Here is a 22,551-nt window from a genome sequence, read left to right as displayed (position 1 = left end):
CGACTTGGCCCCTGTGTTATACATGCAATATATTTTTTCATTGGGCACACATTTTTTTACTGCTCGCTGTAAACGTGCAGATACGGTGTGACCACACAATTAATGCAGGTGGGCTTTTATGTCTGCGCTTTAGAGAAGTATAACAACTAACTTTATACAATGACTTGATTAAGGGGATGCATTGAAACAGTGGGATGGTGTGGTAGTCCCTTAAGGACTCTTCAGCACTTCCAAAAGGTTACGATTCAATTTGATGGATACTTTTCACAAAATGACGGAAATACCTCATAACAGACATTGCCAAGCATTGGCATTGGCGCAACAAAACCATACAGTGACAGCTCAGCCTACAAGTTTTTTAAGATACAAGCTGTTTCTCGGCTAATTGGTATGCTTTAGATTGCGGGCAAAACTTAACGTAAGGAGCGTCACCACCGCTAGTGAACCAGTGAACCGTGTAAGATCTGATTAAAACATCCGGTGTCTTACTGGCTAGCATTAGCTATCAGCCAGCAATATATAACTTTGTCTTTACAACCATGGGCACAATGCAATTGAGTGTGAAAGACAGAGCTGAGAAAATAAAGCGGATGTTATTCATTGAATTAAAGAAAAACTGGAGAAAAAAATAAATAACCAAGGTCTGGGTGTAGCTGACTTGGTAAACAGTACGAGAGTGGCACTGGTAGTCTGTACCACACCGAAGCAAGGGAGTCTAACGCCAGCCAAGGACATAAAAATAATATCTAAGGACGGATGTTTATCCATGAAAATATGGAGCAGCTACTGACGGTGTGTTTTTCTTGTAGAAACAGAAAGAGATACCATGGAAGTCCACTCTACAAGGTACATGTTGAATATTATTACATTACAATCATCCCTCGTTTATCGCAACTAATTGGTTCCAGGCTATGTTATAGTAAAAAAATCAAATATTGTTATTGTAAGGGCATAGGAAAACAGTTTATAACCTTCTAATTACTATTTTTTAACATTATTGGAGCCCTGTAAACATGAAGTAACACCGATTTAGTCACCTTCATCTTAGCAAATATAGTAAGTAAAAGTAGCCCGAAGGATCCTCCAAGCGTCATGGCTATGGTCTTCACCCGGCTACTACAACACAGTTATTACATGGAAATACTTTTTTACATCCTGGGTAATTCCTCTAAGTTAGAACTGGGCTTTGATATGCTGAACCCACAGGCTTGGGTTGTTTTGCCAAAAGTCGGTAAACTTCACATTTGCACTACAACAATTAGCATTCAGTGTCTTTGGCATTGTGTTTCTGGCGTTGTCATTCTTCATCGCTCACACCAAAGGTTCACTAATGTCACGTGGAGATGTCTAAGATGTAGTGAATCAACATAGTGCATCTCCACTTAGCATCGCCCGTACAGCTGCTGAGAGCAGTCTTGTTAGCATTAAGTGGCGCTCCGAGTCAAATCGAATCTGGTATGTCTCGCGTCCCGTCTATTGGCAAAAAACAAACTAAACAGAAAGACTAACCAATATGGAGAAGTCATTGATGAGATAGGAGTTGAAGATGAAGTGCATCAAATGTTGGTCAACTTGATTGCTGCGGTAAAGATAGAGTAGCGCCAAGATTAGCCACCGGGTTGTTGTTCACGATGTTCACCCTTAACCCAGAAACAAAGTCTTGCTTGGTGAATGTCTTTATCGATCGCCACAACATAATAATAAAAAATAAGACACATACTGCACTGTAACGTACATAAGACATAAATATGACTTCATTTAACATTTATTCTAGGCCAAACATATCTAGACAATGCTTTAAAAATGTTTTATAGTGATGCAGTGAAGTAGCAATATTTGTAGTGCAATGTGGCGAGGGACGACTGTACTTCATGGAGTTACCGTCTACATTTTATTGTATTCTCCTTAAGTAGATGTTTGGGGTTTTTTGAGTTTGTCTGTTGGGGGCCCAGAAGAGATTACAGTGGAACCACAATTTTCGAACCCCTCAATGTACAAACTGTGGGATTTAAAAACCACAGACTGAATAAAACTATGGTGTACGAACCTTGTCTCTGTGTACGAACATTTCCTCCATCCACTGTGTCTTGCAGTGCGGACATTTTGTGCCTGACATCAGAGCCCATCCATCCATCCATTTTCTACCGCTTGTCCCTATTCGGGTCACGGGGATGCTGGAGCCTATCTCAGCTGCATTGGGGCGGATGGCGGGGTACACCCTGGACAAGTCGCCACCTCATCGCAGGGCCAACACAGATAGACAGACAACATGCACACTCATCCATCCATCCATCCAATTTCTACCGCTTGTCCCTTACGGCAGTGGTCCCCAACCACCGGGTTGCGGCCCGGTATCGGTCCATAGATCAATTGGTACCGGGCCGCACAAGAAAAGAAAACAAAAAAACAAAACAATTTTTTTTTTTTTTTTTTTTTTTTATTAAATCAACATAAAAAAACACAAGATACACTTACAATTAGTGCACCAACCCAAAAAACCTCCCTCCCCCATTTAGACTCATTCGCACAAAAGGGTTGTTTCTTTCTGTTATTAATATTTCTGGTTCCTACATTATATATCAATACAGATCAATACAGTCTGCAGGGATACAGTCCGTAAGCACGCATGATTGTATTTTTTTATGACAAAAACACCTGGTGTGTGTGTGACTATCAGTGGTACTTTATCTTTAACTTTAGTTGTTGTTTTGGCTGTGTTATAAAATATAAAGTTGTACCATCACCCCCTTATGTTTTTTTTAATATACATTACTGTATAGATCTTATATTGTGTTCAAAATGTACAAATGTGTACTAAAGTTTGTCAAGGCTGGAACCCATTACTTATGTTTAGATTGTTTCTTATGGAGAAGTTGGCTTCATTCGACATTTTTATTTACGAATCCTGTTCAAAAACTAATAAAGTTCATAAATCAAATTTCCACAGTAATTTATTTGAGATGCAAGTATTTTGAGTTATGAGCTTTTTAGATTTATGTATTTTATTATTACGTGGGTTTTAAAATGAAGGTAAAAATCCAAATATTGTCAATATTGTGCATTTGATTAGTTTGTGCATGTGAGTGTACAGTGAAGTGCAATTTTCTATCTGAATCAAAAGCAGGACAGTAAAAAATAAAACAATAAAATAATTATCCACCATATCTTTTTTGTGCCTTCTGTCTTCCACTGTCAAACACTTCATTGGTTAACGCTTAAGGGAAGCACGAAGCAAACAAGTGCTCACTAATCAATCTCCCCACATGCTCTTTGCAATCAGCACATCCAAGAGAACAAGCTCAAACTGACTGCCAACACCTACAGCTCGATAATTAAACGCCTGAAAAAAAAACCAAAAATAACCTTTTTGGCAGATGTATATAAAAAAAAAATTCTTCAGTGAGCATAAAGAAGTGAGAAAGAGCCATAGGCGAGACACGGTAAGAAGTACAGGATCTGAAGATATGTGGCAGAGGGTGGATAGCAGTGAAGTGAAGTGAAGTGAATTATATTTATATAGCGCTTTTTCTCTAGTGACTCAAATCGCTTTACATAGTGAAACCCAATATCTAAGTTACATTTAAACCAGTGCGGGTGGCACTGGAAACAGGTGGGTAAAGTGTCTTGCCCAAGGACACAATGGCAGTGACTAGGATGGCGGAAGCAGGGATCGAACCTGGAACCCTCAAGTTGCTGGCAAGGCCACTCTACCAACCGAGTTATACCGCAAATCAGGTCTTGGCTCTATTTGAACCAATTAATTACTTAGTTCACGTGTGTAGTCAGCTATAAACTGTCCCATTAACAACATAGACGATCACCTGAAGTTGGAGCGTTAATGAGAGAGTCATCTTCTCGAGAGGTTGCAGCAAGAGTGCACTATAAATGTGCGTGTGCTTGGGTTTCGGTCTCCGACAAGCTGTCTCCCAAGGGCACAAGTGGAACAGGAGAGGAGAAGAGAAGAGTCGCGGCGACGGAGCCTGCAGGCATCGGCTGTGATCATGCTTCTGCTAGACCAAGCAAACAGATGTCGGGGTATCTTCTCGCCTCTCCACCTCCTCCCTTCTCCATGCAACTCAGGAGAAGAAAAGGCTCCAGTCTGACAGCAGACATTTCCCGAGCCAACCAGCAGCCCGTGTGAGAGCAATAACCCCAGCCTAACGATGGATGAACTAGTTTTATGTGTCTGGAATCAAACTGAGACATGCATAAAAGCTTTAATTGCTCGCACTTTGTGATACAAATTGGAAGCAAAACTGATTCTACGACCATAAGAACACTTAATAACTAGAAACATTTTTGCTACTACTGTAGATATCCCTACCAACTCAATGTGGTATCATTGTACAAATAAATAATATCTATTTAGCATTGTACGAGACCTAAACTACACTTGATGATTAAAGGATGCATTGATCTTAATAGATATACAGTATCTCACAAAAGAAAGTTTGTTTTTAACATTATTTTTTTCTTCATTTTATTGAAACAAACATCTAAAAAAATCAACATATTTAATCAACATTTTTGGGTAAAACTGACATCTCAAAAAAGGCTTGTAAGATCCTGGGTGACTGGTAAACTGATATTAATGTTCAAAAATGTTGAATACTAATAAATAGAGATGTCCCGATACAAAATTTATATCTGTTCAATATCAGCAGAAAATCGGATGAGATCGGTTTAGATTCTGAACGTGTTTACATGTGCAAAGCTGGATAGCCTACTTAAATGACATTTTTTTATTCAAACGGGGATAGCAGATCCATTCTATGTGTCATACTTGATCATGTCGCGATATTGCCATATTTTTGCTGAAAGGATTTAGCAGAGAACATCGACGATAAAGTTCGCAACTTTTGGTCGCTGATAAAAATAGCCTTGCCTGTACCGGAAGTAGCGTGACGTCGCAGGTTGAAAGGCTCTTCACATTTCCCCATTGTTTACACCAGCAGCGAGAGCGATTCGGACCGAGAAAGCGACGATTACCCCATTAATTTGAGCGAGCATGAAAGATTAGTGGATGAAGAACGTGAGAGTGAAGGACTAGAATGCAGTGCAGGACGTATCTTTTTTCGCTCTGACCGTAACTTAGGTAAAAGGGCTCATTGAATTCCACACTTTCTCCTTTTTCTATTGTGGATCACGGATTTGTATTTTAAACCACCTCGGATACTATATCCTCTTGAAAATGAGAGTCGAGAACGCGAAATGGACATTCACAGTGACTTTTATCTCCACGACAATACATTGGTGAAGCACTTTAGCTACGGAGCTAACGTGATAGCATCGTGCTGAAATGCAGATAGAAACAAAAGAAATAAGCCCCTGACTGGAAGAATAGACAGAAGATGAACAATACTACTATCAGGAGACACCGAACCAAACACTGGACCTGTAACTACACGGTTAATGCTGTGCCGCCTGTCGAAGCCTAGCAATGCTGTTGCTAACGACACCATTGAAGTTAACTTAGCTACGGGACCTCGTCAGAGCTATGAGAAAAACATTAGCGCTCCACCTACACCAGCCCTCATCTGCTCATCAACACCCGTGCTCACCTGCTTTCCAGCGATCGACGACGCAACAAAGGACTTCACCCGATCATCGATGCGGTCGGCGGCTAGCGTCTGATAGCGCGTCTGCTATCCAACTCAAAGTCCTCCTGGTTGTGTTGCTGCAGCCAGCCGCTAATACACCGATCCCACCTACAGCTTTCTTCTTTGCAGTCTCCATTGTTCATTAAACAAATTGCAAAAGATTCACCAACACTGATGTCCAGAATACTGTGGAATTTTGCGATGAAAACAGAGCTGTTTGTATTGTGATACAATGTGTCCGAATACTTCCGCTTCAACCATCGACGTCACGCGCAAACGTCATCATACCTACACGTTTTCAACCGGAAGTTTCCCGGGAAATTTAAAATTGCACTTTATAAGTTAACCCGGCCGTATTGGCATGTGTTGCAATGTTAAGATTTCATCATTGATATATAAACTATCAGACTGCGTGGTCGGTAGTAGTGGGTTTCAGTAGGCCTTTAAATGTCTTCTAATCAGCACACAATAGAGATGCACGGTTTGCGGACACAACCGCGGAGTATCCGCGGGTCAGGCGGATGCATGACGAAAAAAATAGATTTTAAATAGATTCGGGCGGGTGGCGGTTGAACTAATTCTCTCGAATATCTGCTGATTTTCACCCAATCAACAATAATAATGGCGTGCCGTGTTGGTACTGCCTTTATCACCCTCTACAACAGTGGTTCTCAAATGGGGGTATGCGTACCCCTGGGGGTACTTGAAGGTATGCCAAGGGGTACGTGAGATTTTTTTTAAATGTCTGTCAAAAAGAACTGTGAAAAGAAATGCAATATTCAGTGTTGACAGCTAGATTTTTTGTGGACATGTTCCATAAATATTGATGTTAAAGATTTATTTTTTTGTGAAGAAATGTTTAGAATTAAGTTAATGAATCCAGATGGATCTCTATTACAATCCCCAAAGAGGGCACTTTAAGTTGATGATTACTTCTATGTGTAGAAATCTTTATTTATAATTGAATCACTTGTTTATTTTTCAACAAGCTTTTAGTTATTTTTATATCTTTTTTTCCAAATAGTTCAAGAAAGACCACAACAAAAGAGCAATATTTTGCACTGTTATACAATTTAATAAATCAGAAACTGATGACATAGTGCTGTATTTTACTTCTTTATCTCTTTTTCTCAACCAAAAATGCTTTGCTCTGATTAGGGGGTACTTGAATTAAAAAAATGTTCACAGTAGGGATGTGCGTATCGATCCTGTGGTATCGATATATCGATACTTACACGCTACTCATTTGGTATCACTTTTCTGAAAAAAGTATCGATATAAACCAAAAAACGGCGTGTGGGGGGTGCAAGCATCACTTTCAGATGTTTTTGATGACTTACTTAAGTTACTATGTGCTGGGACACCCCTGTACTTGGCAGAGTATAGAGCTGGCCCAGTCACGTGACAGGAGACAGCGAATGAGCGTCGTCAACGTGCAACACACACACAGCCAGCTGACAGCGATGCAGCCAGGCATATCCAGTGTTGTCCAATTGTTGACTTAAAACAGGCATTGTTTTTTTTTTTTTTAGTAATGTTTACTGAATTTTTAAAAATAAAATGATTATCCTAAATTCAAATAATTTCCACACAGGGGAATTTACTGTTAGTTGAAAATTGCTTGAGTATTTAAAACAAGATATGAAAGAGATACAATTTGGAGATTCTTCATCTTTGCATTGCATTACAGTTTTATTTTTTTCCAAAAAAATCTTCAATATATGATTGAATGTGATTTTGGTTTTAATCTGTAACATGATTTCTTACATTTCGAAAACATTAGCCTATTTCATATTTCATTAATTGCTAATTATATCACAAACTTTAAAAAATAACTGCAGCTTCTTGCAATTCGGATTTGACTATTGATTGGAAAGCCCTAATATTTAATTATTATAATATATAATATATAGTTATTATTATATATAATATTTAATTTATTTTTCATATTTATGTTATTTATTTTAATTTTACTTTTATTATATATTGACCATAATAAATGTGGTATAAATGGTCTGTATTTGTCTTGTGATTTGTCTTAAATAATAACAATAGTAATAATATTTTTGACTGACAAAAAGTTGCCAATAAGAAATTATTGATATCGGTATCAATGAAAATGCAAGAAAAAGTATCGGTGTCGTATCGAATCCTAAAAGTGTGGTATCGCCCATCCCTAGATCACAGGGGGTACAGTCACATGTTGTTTGCGGCTTCTGCTTGCACACAAGTGACAGCAATGCATACCTGGTCCACAGCCATACAGGTTACACTGACGGTGGCCGTATAAAACAACTTTAACACTCTTAATATGTGCCACACTGTGAACCCACACCAAACAAGAATGACAAACACATTTCGGGAGAACATCCGCACCGTGAGACAACATAAACACAACAAAACAAATACCAAGAACACCTTGCAGTCCTAACTCTTCCTGGCTGAAATATACACCCCCGCTACCACGAAACCCCGCCCACCTCAACCGACGCACGGAGGGTGGTGGGGGGGGGGCGGGGGGGGGGGGGTGATGTGTGGGGGTGCAGTGTAGGGGAGCGGGGTTTGGTGGTAGCGGGGGTGGGGGGGTATATGTCAGCCAGGAAGAGTTAGGACTGCAAGGTGTTCTGGGTATTTGTTCTGTTGTGTTTATGTTGTGTTACGGTGTGGATGTCCTCCCGAAATGTGTTTGTCATTCTTGTTTGGTGTGGGTTCACAGTGTGGCACATATTAAGAGTGTTAAAGTTGTTTTATACGGCCACCGTCAGTGTAACCTGTATGGCTGTGGACCAGGTATGCTTTGCTGTCACATACATGTGCAAGCAGAAGCCGCACACAATGTGTAATTGGACTGTCACGCTGTCTGTACATGTTGTGGAGGGTTAGAAATTCAATACCATCACAGCACGCCCTAATTATTGTTGTTAGGGTGTGACCCCATGTCTACATTATATATATAACAACGGGCGGATGGCGGGCGGTTGCGGTTTTGATAAAATGTTAGTTTGGTTGGATGGTGGGTGGATGACGACTTTTGTGATGCGGATGCGGATGAAATAATTGCCTATCCGCGCATCTGTTGGTCTTTTCCTGTATTTTAGTGAAGTCATTTACAAAAGGTAAACATGGTGGGCTATAGGCTACTGGGAGCCAGCAGCTACACAACAGCTACGCACACAATATAACAACAGGCTCAACATTTGTAATAACAATAATGCAGTCTAAAACACGACACTTGTCAATTTAAACAAGAATCAAATAATCATATGATCATATTACTTACAGATAAAGTCTCCAAGGCAGAAGCATATTCGAAAGTATCCAGAAAAATATGTGTCCGCATCATTCAAGTTAATGCATCATTAATGAATTAATGAACGAGGTGGCTACAATTACCACCCCACTTCAGCATTCCGCAGGCAGCATACGTCCTTTTCAGATGGTTGATAATAAATAGGTTAGTGTTTTACATACCTACAATTGCTCTCTGAGTAATTTCACTAATCAATCATTTTCTAACATTTCACACTCCATAATAATAAAAGTATGTATGGTTTGTGCTGTTATCCCATCAGATCAATATCAGTATCAGCCAATACTCAATGCTCCAATATCGGTATTGTATTGGAGGTGAAATATATTTTGTTAGAATTGTTAAAATATTGTAGTTTTGGGTCTTGAGTTACCAAGAACAATTGAAAATCTTGATAAGAAATTCATTAAATCCCAAGCGGATGTAATCTTATTGAAAAATTAAAGCCACATAACACACATTTGCCTCAACGTTTTGAAACAGCTGCATCAAAATCAGGCATTCTAGACCGCAACAATCACAAAAAAAGCCAGCCAAATCCTGGTGGGACTGATTTGTATTCGTAATGTGCTCACATGCGGCATTGTCAATTCTGCAAATTAGATGATGTGATCATCTACCCTCCCAAACAAAACACCACAGATGGATTGCAGTCTTGTGGGAAACACTGAGAAGCATGAGGACCGCCACAGATAGGGAAAACAAAAACAGAACCAGACAATAAAGCTATATTCTACAGATCACCAGTAGTTTAGTGGCTTGGGGTTTTCACAGCCTAGCAACTGTGTGCACGCCTTACTGTAGATCACCTAACAACGCCAAATGTTGGATAGCGGCGTGCAAAGCATGCAGCCATTGACTCGGGAGCAGTGGGAATGTCTTCTGAGGAGTGACTAATCTCCATGTGGGAGTCTAATGACGGACTGCATTTTGCCAACTGTAGAGTTTGCTGGACACATTTTCCTGAGGAAGACCTTGGCCACTTAAGTTGCAGTCCATGCTTCATTTGACCATGACATTTTGGACAATTCTGCATCCAACACTGTGAGAACACTTTTGGGAAAGATATTTTCGGTTCGAGCATATGCTGCGGTCAGTGTCCAGCTTGGAAAAGATTTACTGTCCTCTGAAAATAAATCAACACACAGTGAACATGTCCAAAGTGTGAATATTTAGTGCCAGCATCATTGTTGGAATACTCGTGGGCATGGAATTGAGCAGAGTTGCACAGGTTGTGACTGGAATCCAATTGGAGCCTTGAGTATTGGCTGAAACCGATATTGATCAGACACAATGTCAGCAGGAATCATACATGCCTTTATTATTTTGTAGTCTGGCATGTTAGAAAATGATTGATCAAGTGAACATACTTAAAGGCCTACTGAAATGATTTTTTTTTACTTAAACGGGGATAGCAGATCCATTCCATGTGTCATACTTGATCATTTCGCGATATTGCCATATTTTTGCTGAAAGGATTTAGTAGACAACATCGACGATAAAGTTCGCAACTTTTGGTCGCTGATAAAAAAAGCCTTGCCTGTACCGGAAGTAGCGTGACGTCACAGGTTGAAAGGCTCCTAACATTTCCCCATTGTTTCCAATGCAGCGAGAGCGATTCGGACCGAGAAAGCGACGATTACCCCATTAATTTGAGCGAGGATGAAAGATTTGTGGATGAGGAACGTGAGAGTGAAGGACTAGAGTACAGTGCGGGATGCATCTTTTTTCGCTCTGACCGTAACTTAGGTACAGGCTGGTTCATTGGATTCCACACTCTCTCCTTTTTCTATTGTGGATCACGGATTTGTATTTTAAACCACCTCGGATACTATATCCTCTTGAAAATGAGAGTTGAGAACGCAAAATAGACATTCACAGTGACTTTTATCTCCACGACAATACATCGGCGAAACACTTTAGCTACGGCGCTAACGTGATAGCATCGGGCTTAACTGCAGATAGAAACAAAATAAATAAGCCCCTGACTGGAAGGATAGACAGAAAATCAACAATACTATTAAACAATGGACCTGTAACCACACGGTTAATGCTTTCCAGCCTGGCGAAGCTCAACAATGCTGTTGCTAACGGCGCCATTGAAGCTAACTTAGCAACGGGACCTCACAGAGCTATGCTAAAAACATTAGCTATCCACCTACGCCAGCCAGCCCTCATCTGCTCATCAACACCCGTGCTCACCTGCGTTCCAGCGATCGACGGTACGACGAAGGACTTCACCCGATCACCGATGCGGTCGGCGGCTAGCGGCGGCTAGCGGCGGCTAGCGTCGGATAGCGCGTCTGCTATCCACCTCAAAGTCCTCCTGTTTGTGTTGCTGCAGCCAGCTGCTAATACACAGATCCCACCTACAACTTTCTTCTTTGCAGTCTTCATTGTTCATTAAACAAATTGCAAAAGATTCACCAACACAGATGTCCAGAATACTGTGGAATTTTAAGATGAAAACAGAGCTTTTTGTATTGGATTCAATGGCGTCCGAATACTTCCGTTTCAACGATTGACTCCACGCGCATACGTCATCATACATAGACGTTTTCAACCGCAAGTTTAGCGGTAAATTTAAAATTGCACTTTATAAGTTAACCTGGCCGTATTGGTATGTGTTGCAATGTTAAGCTTTCATCATTGATAAATAAACTATCAGACTGCGTGGTCGGTAGTAGTGGGTTTCAGTAGGCCTTTAAAGAACAATGGTAGGTATGAAAAACACTAACCTATTAATTATTGGCCGTCTGGAATTGATTTAAGCTGTTTTTAAGTTGAAGTGGTGTGGTAATTGTTTTTGGCAACACCTAGTAGCCACAATAATTCACTAAGTTAAGCTCATGATTAGGGCTGCACAATTAATCAAATTTTAACCGTGAAAATATTGGGAAAAATACATGCATTATTACATCGTACCCTACCCTCCCGCAGAGTAACCTACAGGGTACCACAGGCTCGTATCTTAACCCCGTAACACGACCGCATGCCTCGCTATTTTCTAGGCACTCCTGCTCGTTTCCCAAAACCCGGAATTACTCCCGCACAGATGAAACAACGACAAACGCCACAACGAGTTGCAAGGCAAAGTTGCGTTGTTGTGTACATTTAAACAAATGATCAAGTTGCGGCGACATGTTAAGCATTAACAACACTTCTCGTCTTTTCACGACCGCCATAGTTTGCCCGAAATCTAAAGCTGGTTGCTTAAAGAGTGGGCCGCCCGCCACCGCTGCAAAGCCCCGACGAACAGCGACAAAAGCATGGGCGCCCAAAATACAGCTGACCGTAACATCAACCGTGCACCGAGGGACCCTGTACCTACCACCTCTCAAAGACTCGTCAAAATAATGGCCAAAAACATATAACCTACATATACTGAGTAGTACAATGAATGTGTGTTCCTTGTGTGCATAATCTAATTTTTTCACTTGTTTGCATTTTATGATCGCACATTTATTCTAGTCTTTGTCTTTTCTACATTTCATTTTATTATTAATAAAAAAATAAAAAATAAATATTTTCAAATGAAAGCCAAGTTGATATACTGTTTGTGTAACACAGAAAATGCAATAAAATGTGTTTTAATTAACAGAAAATAATTGTGATAAATAATCATGATATCAATATTGATAAAAATAATCGTGATTATTATTTTAGCCATAATCGTGCAGCCCTATTCATAGGGATGATGTTTGATAAGAAATTATCGAGTTCGAGCCTATTATCGAATCCTCTTATCGAACCGATTCCTTATCGATTCTCTTATCGAGTCTAGATAGGTTGTTGTATATGGAAAAAAACACAATATTTGGTTTAACAAAAGCTCACTTTTATTATATAATAAAAAAATAAAATCTAATAAATAAATAAATATTGACTGTTACCCACCTAAAAAAATAAAATTAAATAAATAAATATTGACTGTTGTTACCCAAAGTATATTAAGTGGGATTTTTCAGAGAAACAAATATATACAGTAACACAAAAACAACCTGTCTCTGTGATCACTATAGGTGTATAAATAATAATATAGTGTTAAATAAAATCAGTCCCTCGGGCACAAAACTGAAAATAATACAGCTCTCCAAAAAGTGCACTTCTGCTGCTATTTGACATAACTGTTTGTTATGATGCTTTGACATTTTTGCACTTTATTTCTTTATTGAAAGAACATTCTATGAAGAGAAAAGTTCTTTGCAAATGTGGTTACAATGCTAATAAATGAAAAGTTAAAGCTAAAAAAAGAAATACACTTTATTGAGTTAACATTATTTCTTTATGGGGGAAAAATGTTATGAGCTAGAGAATATAACAACTACACTACCCAGCATGCAACGGGAGTTACGAGCATGCGCGGTAGCCCCGAAAAGTGTTGCATGTTGCCACGCTGTGAGAGTAAACGTCAAGAACTCAGCCAACACGCCTCGTCTGCATTATTTCTAATTAGACCGACAACACATATACAGTGAGATTTTGTTTTGTTTACAAGGAAAGAAAAACAAAAGTTAAAAAAGGGAGATATGTTGTATATATATGTATGTGCTGCGGTTGTTTTAAGAACGTTGCGACAGCTGCCGTAAAGGAGGTGCGTTGCTAGCCTGGTTGCTATGTTTCCGGTTGGTCGTAAAAGTGTTCGTCATGTGTTTTACCCTGCTAAAATCTCTCAGTAAAGTTATTCGATGGATTATAGCTTTTGTTTTGAACTTTATTACACCTTGGAGCGCTTTTTCCCGTCCATTGTTTTCCTGCTTTCGCTATCTGCGCCTAATGACTGAGCTACGTGATGTCCCACGGAGCATTTCTGGTCGGGACGGGATTCGAATAAAGAATCAACTATTTTCCTTTACTATAGTGGTCTCGATATCGGGTACCGGTTCTCAAAAAGGGATTCGAGTCCGAGGACTCGGTTCTTTTCCTATCAAACAACCGGGAAAACCGGTTTCGAGTATCATCCCTACCTATTCATGACTCAGTAAAGCAAATGATGCGGACATGTTTGTTACTGAATACTTTATACTACACTCCTGCCTTGAAGACCTTGTATCTGTATGTAATATGCAATTATAATTATTTGATATTTGTTTATATTGACAAATGTGGTGTTTTAGACTGCAATATCGTTGAGTTAAAGGCCTACTGAAATGATTTTTTTAAATTTAAACGGGGATAGCAGATCCATTCTATGTGTCATACTTGATCATTTCGCGATATTGCCATATTTTTGCTGAAAGGATTTAGTATAGAACAACGACGATAAAGTTCGCAACTTTTGGTCGCTGATAAAAAAAAGCCTTGCCTATACCGGAAGTAGCGTGACGTCACAGGAGGAAGGATTCCTCACAATTCCCCATTGTTTACAATGGAGGGAGAGAGATTCGGACCGAGAAAGCGACGATTACCCCATTAATTTGAGTGAGGATAAAAGATTCGTGGATGAGGAATGTTAGAGTGAAGGACTAGAGAGGCAGTGCAGGGTGTATCTTTTTTCGCTCTGACCGTAACTTAGGTACAAGGTCTCATTGGATTCCACACACTCTCCTTTTTCTATTGTGGATCACGGATTTGTATTTTAAACCACCTCGGATACTATATCCTCTTGAAAATGAGAGTCGAGAACGTGAAATGGACATTCACAGTGACTTTTATCTCCACGACAATACATCGTTGACGCACTTTAGCTACGGAGCTAACGTGATAGCATCGGGCTCAAATGCAGATAGAAACAAAATTTTAAAAAACCCTGACTGGAAGGATAGACAGACGATCAACAATACTATTAAACCATGAACATGTAAATACACGGTTAATAATTTCCAGCTTGGCGAAGCTTAACAATTGAAGCTAACTTAGCTAAGGAGCTAACGTGATAGCATCAGGCTCAAATGCAGATAGAAACAAAATAAAATAAAAACCTGACTGGAAGGATAGACAGAAGATCAACAATACTATTAAACCATGAACATGTAAATACACGGTTAATAATTTCCAGCTTGGCGAAGCTTAACAATTGAAGGGAACTAAGGAGCAGCGGCGGGCGTTGTAGCTTTCGACGACACCCCGGCCGCCATCAGAGTCGGCAAGAAACATATATTTCCCCAAAGTTACGTACGTGACATGCACATAGCGACACGCACGTACGGGCAAGCGATCAAATGTTTGGAAGCCAAAGCTGTACTCACGGTAGTGCGTCTGCTATCCAGCTCAAACACAACACAACCTCCTGATTGTGTTGCTGTAGTCCACCGCTAATACACCGATCGCACCTACAACTTTCTTATTTGCAGTCTCCATTGTCCATTAAACAAATTGCAAAAGATTCACCAACACAGATGTCCAGAATACTGTGGAATTGTTCGATTAAAACGGAGCAGTTTGTATGGTGACACATTGGGTACAAATACTTCCGTTGCCGTCGTGACGTCACGCGCATACGTCATCATACATAGACGTTTCCAACCGGAAGTTTAGCGGGAAATTTAAAATTGCACTTTATAAGTTAACCCGGCCGTATTGGCATGTGTTGCAATGTTAAGATTTCATCATTGATATATAAACTATCAGACTGCATGGTCGGTAGTAGTGGGTTTCAGTAGGCCTTTAAGGACACTTGTTACATATGTCTAGCTTGTGTGCAAAAGGTGTGCTTAGCTGTTGTGTAACTGCATGCTCCTAGTAGTTTACAGTTAGGGCTCTGGGAAATCCTTTTTCTTTTTTTCCTAATTCTTTTTTATTTTTCCCAAATTTTGTTTAAATATTTTAGAATTCAGTATTTTACCTTATACACGTATTTCACCACCATAGAGTGTGGTTTCTTTCCGTAAAAAATGCAATATTTATTACAGTATTCCCCAAGAAAAGCTTTGTTGAAAAAATTCCAATCTTCTCAAATGTCTTCATATTTATTTTTTCACCCAAAATAAGATGAAAAATAAATTGCCTCTAACAAATTAAGAATCAATAAGAAAATAAGTAAATACATGTTCGAGGATGTGGGATATAGCAGATGGTACAAAGTACTGGGATAGCGAGTGCACCTACTCAGTGGCCTAGTGGTTAGAGTGTCCGCCCTGAGATCAGTAGTCATACCAAAGACGATAAAAACGGGACCCATTACCTCCCTGCATAAAGGGTTGGAATTGGGGGTTTAATCACCAAAAATTATTGCTGCTGCTGCCCACTGCTCCCCTCACCTCCCAGGGGGTGAACAAGGGGATGGGTCAAATGCAGGGGACAAATTTCACCACACCGAGTGTGTGTGACAATCATTGGTACTTTAACTTTAACTTAACTTAACAAAACAGCGACTGCTCCCGGAGTGTTATCTACCATGCTGTTACTCGAAAAAGAAGCAGAAATGACACAGTGGTGTTGTTGTAAATGTAGTGATAAAAGACAAATTCAATCAAATGTAAATACCCCGAACGGGACAAGTGGTAGAAAATGGATGGGATGGATAAATATACAGTCGTGGTCAAAAGTTTACATATACTTGTAAAGAACATAATGTCATGGCTGTCTTGAGTTTCCAATAATTTCTACAACTCTTATTTTTTTTTGATAGAGTTATTGGAGCACATGAAGTTTGGTTCTTTTAGGAATTTATTATGGGTCTACTGAAAATGTGACCAAATCTGCTGGGTCAAAAGTATACATACAGCAATGTTAATATTTGGTTTCATGTCCCTTGGCAAGTTTCACTGCAATAAGGCGCTTTTGGTAGCCATCCACAAGCTTCTGGCAAGATTCTGGTTGAATTTTTGACACTCCTTTTGACAAAATTGGTACAGTTCAGCTTAATTTGTTGGTTTTCTGACATGGACTTGTTTCTTCAGCATTCTTCAGCTCAATTTCTGTTTCATCTGACCACAAATCTTTCCTCCTAAAGGTCTTATCTTTGTCCATGTGATGTCAGATGAAACAAAAATTGAGCTGTTTGGCCACAATATCCAGCAATATGTTTGGAGGAGAAAAGGTGAGGCTTTTAATCCCAGGAAATCCATGCCTACCGTCAAGCATGGAACTGGTACTTTACAGAGAGTAAATGGGACAATGAAAAAGGAGGATTACCTCCAAGTTCTTCAGGACAACCTGAAATCATCAGCCCGGAGGTTGGGTCTTGAGCGCAGTTGGGTGTTCCAACAGGACAATGACCCTAAACACACGTCAAAAGTGGTAACGGAATGGCTAATACAGGCTAGAAATAATGTTTTAGAATGGCCTTCCCAAAGTCCTGATTCAAACCCCATTAAGAACATGTGGACAATGCTGAAGAAACAAGTCCATGTCAGAAAACCAACACATTTAGCAGAACTGCACCAATTTTGTCAAGATGAGTGGTCAAAAATTCAACCAGAAGCTTTTAGATGGCTACCAAATGCGCCTTATTGCAGTGGGACATTTAAACAAATATTAACATTGCTGTATGTATACTTTAGACCCAGCAGATTTGGTCACATTTTCATAGACCCATAATAAATTCATAAAAGAACCAAACTTCATGAATGTTTTTTGTGACCAACAAGTATGTGCTCCCCCAAGAGCTAGCTTCTGTAGCCGAGGATCGGACCGCCAAGTGCCCTGCCTTCGGCTGCCGCCCAACTCACATCGCACCCGACCTCTATGACCCCTGCTATGGGTGGTGAGCCCATTGGAGGTGGAACCCACGTTGCCTCTTCGGGCTGTGCCCGGCCGGGCCCCATGGAACCAGTTCTCTCGAGAGGGGCTGGACTCTCTTCTACTCTGGCGTTGCCGGCAGTGAGAGGCGACGGGCTGGGGTGGCAATTCTTGTTGCCCCCCGGCTCAGAGCCTGCATGTTGGAGTTCAACCCGGTGGACGAGAGGGTAGCTTCCCTCCGCCTTCGGGTGGGGGAACGGGTCCTGACTGTGGTTTGCGCTTAGGCGCCAAACCGCAGCTCAGAGTACCCACCCTTTTTGGATTCACTCGAGGGAGTACTTGAGAGTGCTCCCCCGGGTGATTCCCTCGTTCTACTGGGGGACTTCAACGCTCATGTTGGCAGCGACAGTGAAACCTGGAGAGGCGTGATTGGGAAGAATGGCTTCCCGGATCTGAACCCGAGCGGTGTTTTGTTATTGGACTTTTGTGCCCGTCACAGATTGTCCATAACGAACACCATGTTCAAACATAAGGGTGTCCACATGTGCACTTGGCACCAGGACACCCTAGGCCGCAGTTCCATGATCGACTTTGTAGTTGTGTCGTCGGATTTGCGGCCTCATGTTTTGGACACTCGGGTGAAGAGAGGGGCGGAGCTTTCTACCTATCACCACCTGGTGGTGAGTTGGCTGCGATGGTGGGGGAGGATGCCGGACAGACCTGGCAGGCCCAAACGCATTATGAGGGTTTGCTGGGAACGTCTGGCAGAGTCTCCTGTCAGAGAGAGTTTCAATTCCCACCTCCGGAAGAACTTTGAACATGTCACGAGGGAGGTGCTGGACATTGAGTCCGAATGGACCATGTTCCGCACCTCTATTGCCGAGGCGGCTGATTGGAGCTGTGGCCGCAGGGTAGTTGGTGCCTGTCGTGGCGGTAATCCTAGAACCCGTTGGTGGACACCGGCGGTGAGGGATGCCGTCAAGCTGAAGAAGGAGTCCTATCGGGTTCTTTTGGCTCATAGGACTCCTGAGGCAGCGGACAGATACCGACAGGCCAAGCGGTCTGCGGCTTCGGCGGTCGCGGAGGCAAAAACTCGGACATGGGAGGAGTTCGGGGAAGCCATGGAAAACGACTTCCGGTCGGCTTCGAAGCGATTCTGGACCACCATCCGCCGCCTCAGGAAGGGGAAGCAGTGCACTATCAACACCGTGTACGGTGAGGATGGTGTTCTGCTGACCTCGACTGCGGATGTTGTGGATCGGTGGAGGGAATACTTCGAAGACCTCCTCAATCCCACCAACACGTCTTCCTATGAGGAAGCAGTGCCTGGGGAATCTGTGGTGGGCTCTCCTATTTCTGGGGCTGAGGTTGCTGAGGTAGTTAAAAAGCTCCTCGGTGGCAAGGCCCCGGGGGTGGATGAGACCCGCCCGGAGTTCCTTAAGGCTCTGGATGCTGTGGGGCTGTCATGGTTGACAAGACTCTGCAGCATCGCGTGGACATTGGGGGCGGTACCTCTGGATTGGCAGACCGGGGTGGTGGTTCCTCTCTTTAAGAAGGGGAACCGGAGGGTGTGTTCTAACTATCGTGGGATCACACTCCTCAGCCTTCCCGGTAAGGTCTATTCAGGTGTGCTGGAGAGGAGGCTACGCCGGATAGTCGAACCTCGGATTCAGGAGGAACAGTGTGGTTTTCGTCCTGGTCGTGGAACTGTGGACCAGCTCTATACTCTCGGCAGGGTCCTTGAGGGTGCATGGGAGTTTGCCCAACCAGTCTACATGTGTTTTGTGGACTTGGAGAAGGCATTCGACCGTGTCCCTCGGGAAGTCCTGTGGGGAGTGCTCAGAGAGTATGGGGTATCGGACTGTCTGATTGTGGCGGTCCGCTCCCTGTATGATCAGTGCCAGAGTTTGGTCCGCATTGCCGGCAGTAAGTCGGACACGTTTCCAGTGAGGGTTGGACTCCGCCAAGGCTGCCCTTTGTCACCGATTCTGTTCATAACTTTTATGGACAGAATTTCTAGGCGCAGTCAAGGCGTTGAGGGGATCTGGTTTGGTGGCTGCAGGATTAGGTCTCTGCTTTTTGCAGATGATGTGGTCCTGATGGCTTCATCTGGCCAGGATCTTCAGCTCTCGCTGGATCGGTTCGCAGCTGAGTGTGAAGCGACTGGGATGAGAATCAGCACCTCCAAGTCCGAATCCATGGTTCTCGCCCGGAAAAGGGTGGAGTGCCATCTCCGGGTTGCGGAAGAGACCCTGCCCCAAGTGGAGGAGTTCAAGTACCTCGGAGTCTTGTTCACGAGTGAGGGAAGAGTGGATCGTGAGATCGACAGGCGGATCGGTGCGGCGTCTTCAGTAATGCGACGCTGTATCGATCCGTTGTGGTGAAGAAGGAGCTGAGCCGGAAGGCAAAGCTCTCAATTTACCGGTCGATCTACGTTCCCATCCTCACCTATGGTCATGAGCTTTGGGTTATGACTGAAAGGACAAGATCACGGGTACAAGCGGCCGAAATGAGTTTCCTCCGCCGGGTGGCGGGGCTCTCCCTTAGAGATAGGGTGTGAAGCTCTGCCATCCGGGGGGAGCTCAAAGTAAAGCCGCTGCTCCTCCACATCGAGAAGAGCCAGATGAGGTGGTTCGGGCTTCTGGTCAGGACGCCACCCGAACGCCTCCCTAGGGAGATGTTTAGGGCACGTCCGACCGGTAGGAGGCCACGGGGAAGACCCAGGACACGTTGGGAAGACTATGTCTCCCGGCTGGCCTGGGAACGCCTCGGGATCCCCCGGGAACGAAGTGGCTGGGGAGAGGGAAGTCTGGGCTTCCCTGCTTAGGCTGCTTCCCCCGCGACCCGACCTCGGATAAGCGGAAGAAGATGGATGGATGGATGGAAGTATGTGCTCCAATCACTCTATCACAAATAAATAAGAGTTGTAGAAATTATTGGAAACTCAAGACAGCCATGACATTATGTTCTTTACCAGTGTATGTCAACTTTTGACCATGACTGTATGTAGTGTTCATCGTGTGAGGCAAATACAAAATAATGACCTACATATGACCCTATAATTTTTTGTCCCGGTTATCGGGGACTGTTGTTGCCGACAGACACTTTGCGCCTTCCTGCTCGTCCTGGCAGCCTGCCTGTTTGCCTGCTCATCATGTTGGGATTTTTTGTCTGAGCCTTTTGTTGCAGTGCCTTTTTGTTCTATTGGCACCATCGTTGTTGTTATTTTAATCACTGACAGTGTGGATAATAAATTACTTATTGCACTCACCACTCTTGTCCTCTGCACTTTTTTGGATCCACCACAGTAACCACGACATATACGTCCCGCTGGGTAGCAACATATATTGTCCCGCTGGGTAGCAACTTTAAAAACTTTTTTTGGAAGTGTTGTGAAGGCAGCGCGCTGGGACGAATGTCCATGTGTGCCCAATAGAAAAGAGGCAGCCAGCCAGGCAGAGAAGAAACATTTCCCAATAGCAATGCTGCTGTAACTTTCACTCATTGAGAAATGTTTCTCTGCTTGCATCAAGCCCGGTCGATGTCCTGCCCCCCGAGAGCCATATACCCCACCGTGATTGGTAGGTTCCTTGAGCTCCACACACAACAATGTAAAGTGTCATTCATATAAAACTCACGTGCCACACATTAAGGTGAGGGCCACAAAGTACCGTCTCGGGTACCGCAATTGAGTCTGAGACCCCTGCCTAACATGTTCACCTGTTGTAAATTATTTCACGAAAGTACAAGGAAATACTTTGTGTGCTTATTGGAGGACATTTAAATATTAAGTGACCATCCTGCTTTGTACACGTAAACACGCTGCAGGACTGCTTGTATTGGTGACTTTAGATGCAAGCTGATTCAACCTGATGATTGTTTTGTGCTTATATTGGACCAATATCTGATCGGGACAGCCCTCCTTCCTTCTTATAACCACGTTTATGTCTATAGTCGTACCCCTTGAGGAGATATACTGAAAGAAAAATAAAAGTTGTCAGCCAGCAAGCCTTTTTTTTCTGAGTAACGAAACATGCACACATTTTCGGACAAGCCCACGCAAGTTTGAGAGTGAAAGTATTCTGTATCCTCATACCTTATACGTACCTAGCTTAGCACCCTGCAATGTTACCAAACAAACACCCTCTTTGGGAAAATGCCTGTACTCTATATATTTCTGCCAATTAGCATTTTCTTTCATGTTCCCTCCATTTAAAAAGGTATCCTAAATTACCATGCAAGTGTATTCATCCCACAGCAGTGTCTTTTGGTGGCGGTGGTGGTGGAGGGAGGGGGGGGTCTGGAGAATAAAGCCAGCATCTTATCTTGAGGTCTATGTAGTCCAAATAGCCAGATAATAAGCTCATTTGCATCCCCAGCGAAAATGGAAGCGAGCGAATTGGCGCTGTTTCTTTGAAATTCAAAACCCATTAAAAGGAACTTTTAACATCAGGACGCGGTGATTAGGAATCTTCTGGGAGGCCTTAATTGCATTTGCTCCTGCCCATGCAGACTAGGCAAGAAGACGCTTCACTGCTGAAGTAAAACTCTCTCTAAAGGAAAGACAACACCAGAGTAGGTAACAGCAAGGTAATATTGCTGGAATCTTTACATATTTTATAAGTCAGTTTCAATATTTAAATGATTTCTTTGTCTCGTCTGTACCACTTATGAGACCCAATACACCAACTGTAAGAAAAGTAATGATTTCATATTGGCATTACATCATACTGAGAAAAAAAAGTATTTAGTTTTCATACTATAGGCCAGTGACGTGTGGTGAGGTTCATGACTGTTGAGGCACTGACTTCATCACAGTCAGATTTACAAACATATGAACCCTAAAGAGTATTTTATTCACCATTTGATTGGCAGCAGTTAACGGGTTATGTTTAAAAGCTCATACCAGCATTCTTCCCTGCTTGGCACTCAGCATCAAGGGTTGGAATTGGGGGTTAAATCACCAAAAATTATTCCCGGGCGCTGCCACCGCTGCTGCCCACTGCTCCCCTCACTTCC

At 42.3% G+C, this 22,551-nt stretch overlaps 1 protein-coding gene across 8 annotated transcripts in view; it reads right to left on the bottom strand.

Annotated features, from left to right (window-relative positions):
- The window catches only part of sema5a (sema domain, seven thrombospondin repeats (type 1 and type 1-like), transmembrane domain (TM) and short cytoplasmic domain, (semaphorin) 5A), a 476,735-nt gene that overhangs the window by 377,138 nt on the left and 77,046 nt on the right, over positions 1-22,551 (bottom strand). The window contains exon 1 of one of the 8 annotated variants that reach the window (XM_062021099.1): positions 20,804-20,867. The exons of the other annotated variants lie outside the window; for them this stretch is intronic. The gene's annotated coding sequence lies outside the window, so the exon portion shown is untranslated. Of the gene's footprint in view, positions 1-20,803; positions 20,868-22,551 lie in introns of those variants that run through there. 8 annotated transcript variants of the gene reach the window in all.

The sequence above is a fragment of the Entelurus aequoreus genome, linkage group LG15 (genome assembly GCF_033978785.1).
Source record: "Entelurus aequoreus isolate RoL-2023_Sb linkage group LG15, RoL_Eaeq_v1.1, whole genome shotgun sequence".
NCBI classification, from domain to species: domain Eukaryota; kingdom Metazoa; phylum Chordata; class Actinopteri; order Syngnathiformes; family Syngnathidae; genus Entelurus; species Entelurus aequoreus.
This window is presented reverse-complemented; position numbering and strand designations above follow the sequence as displayed.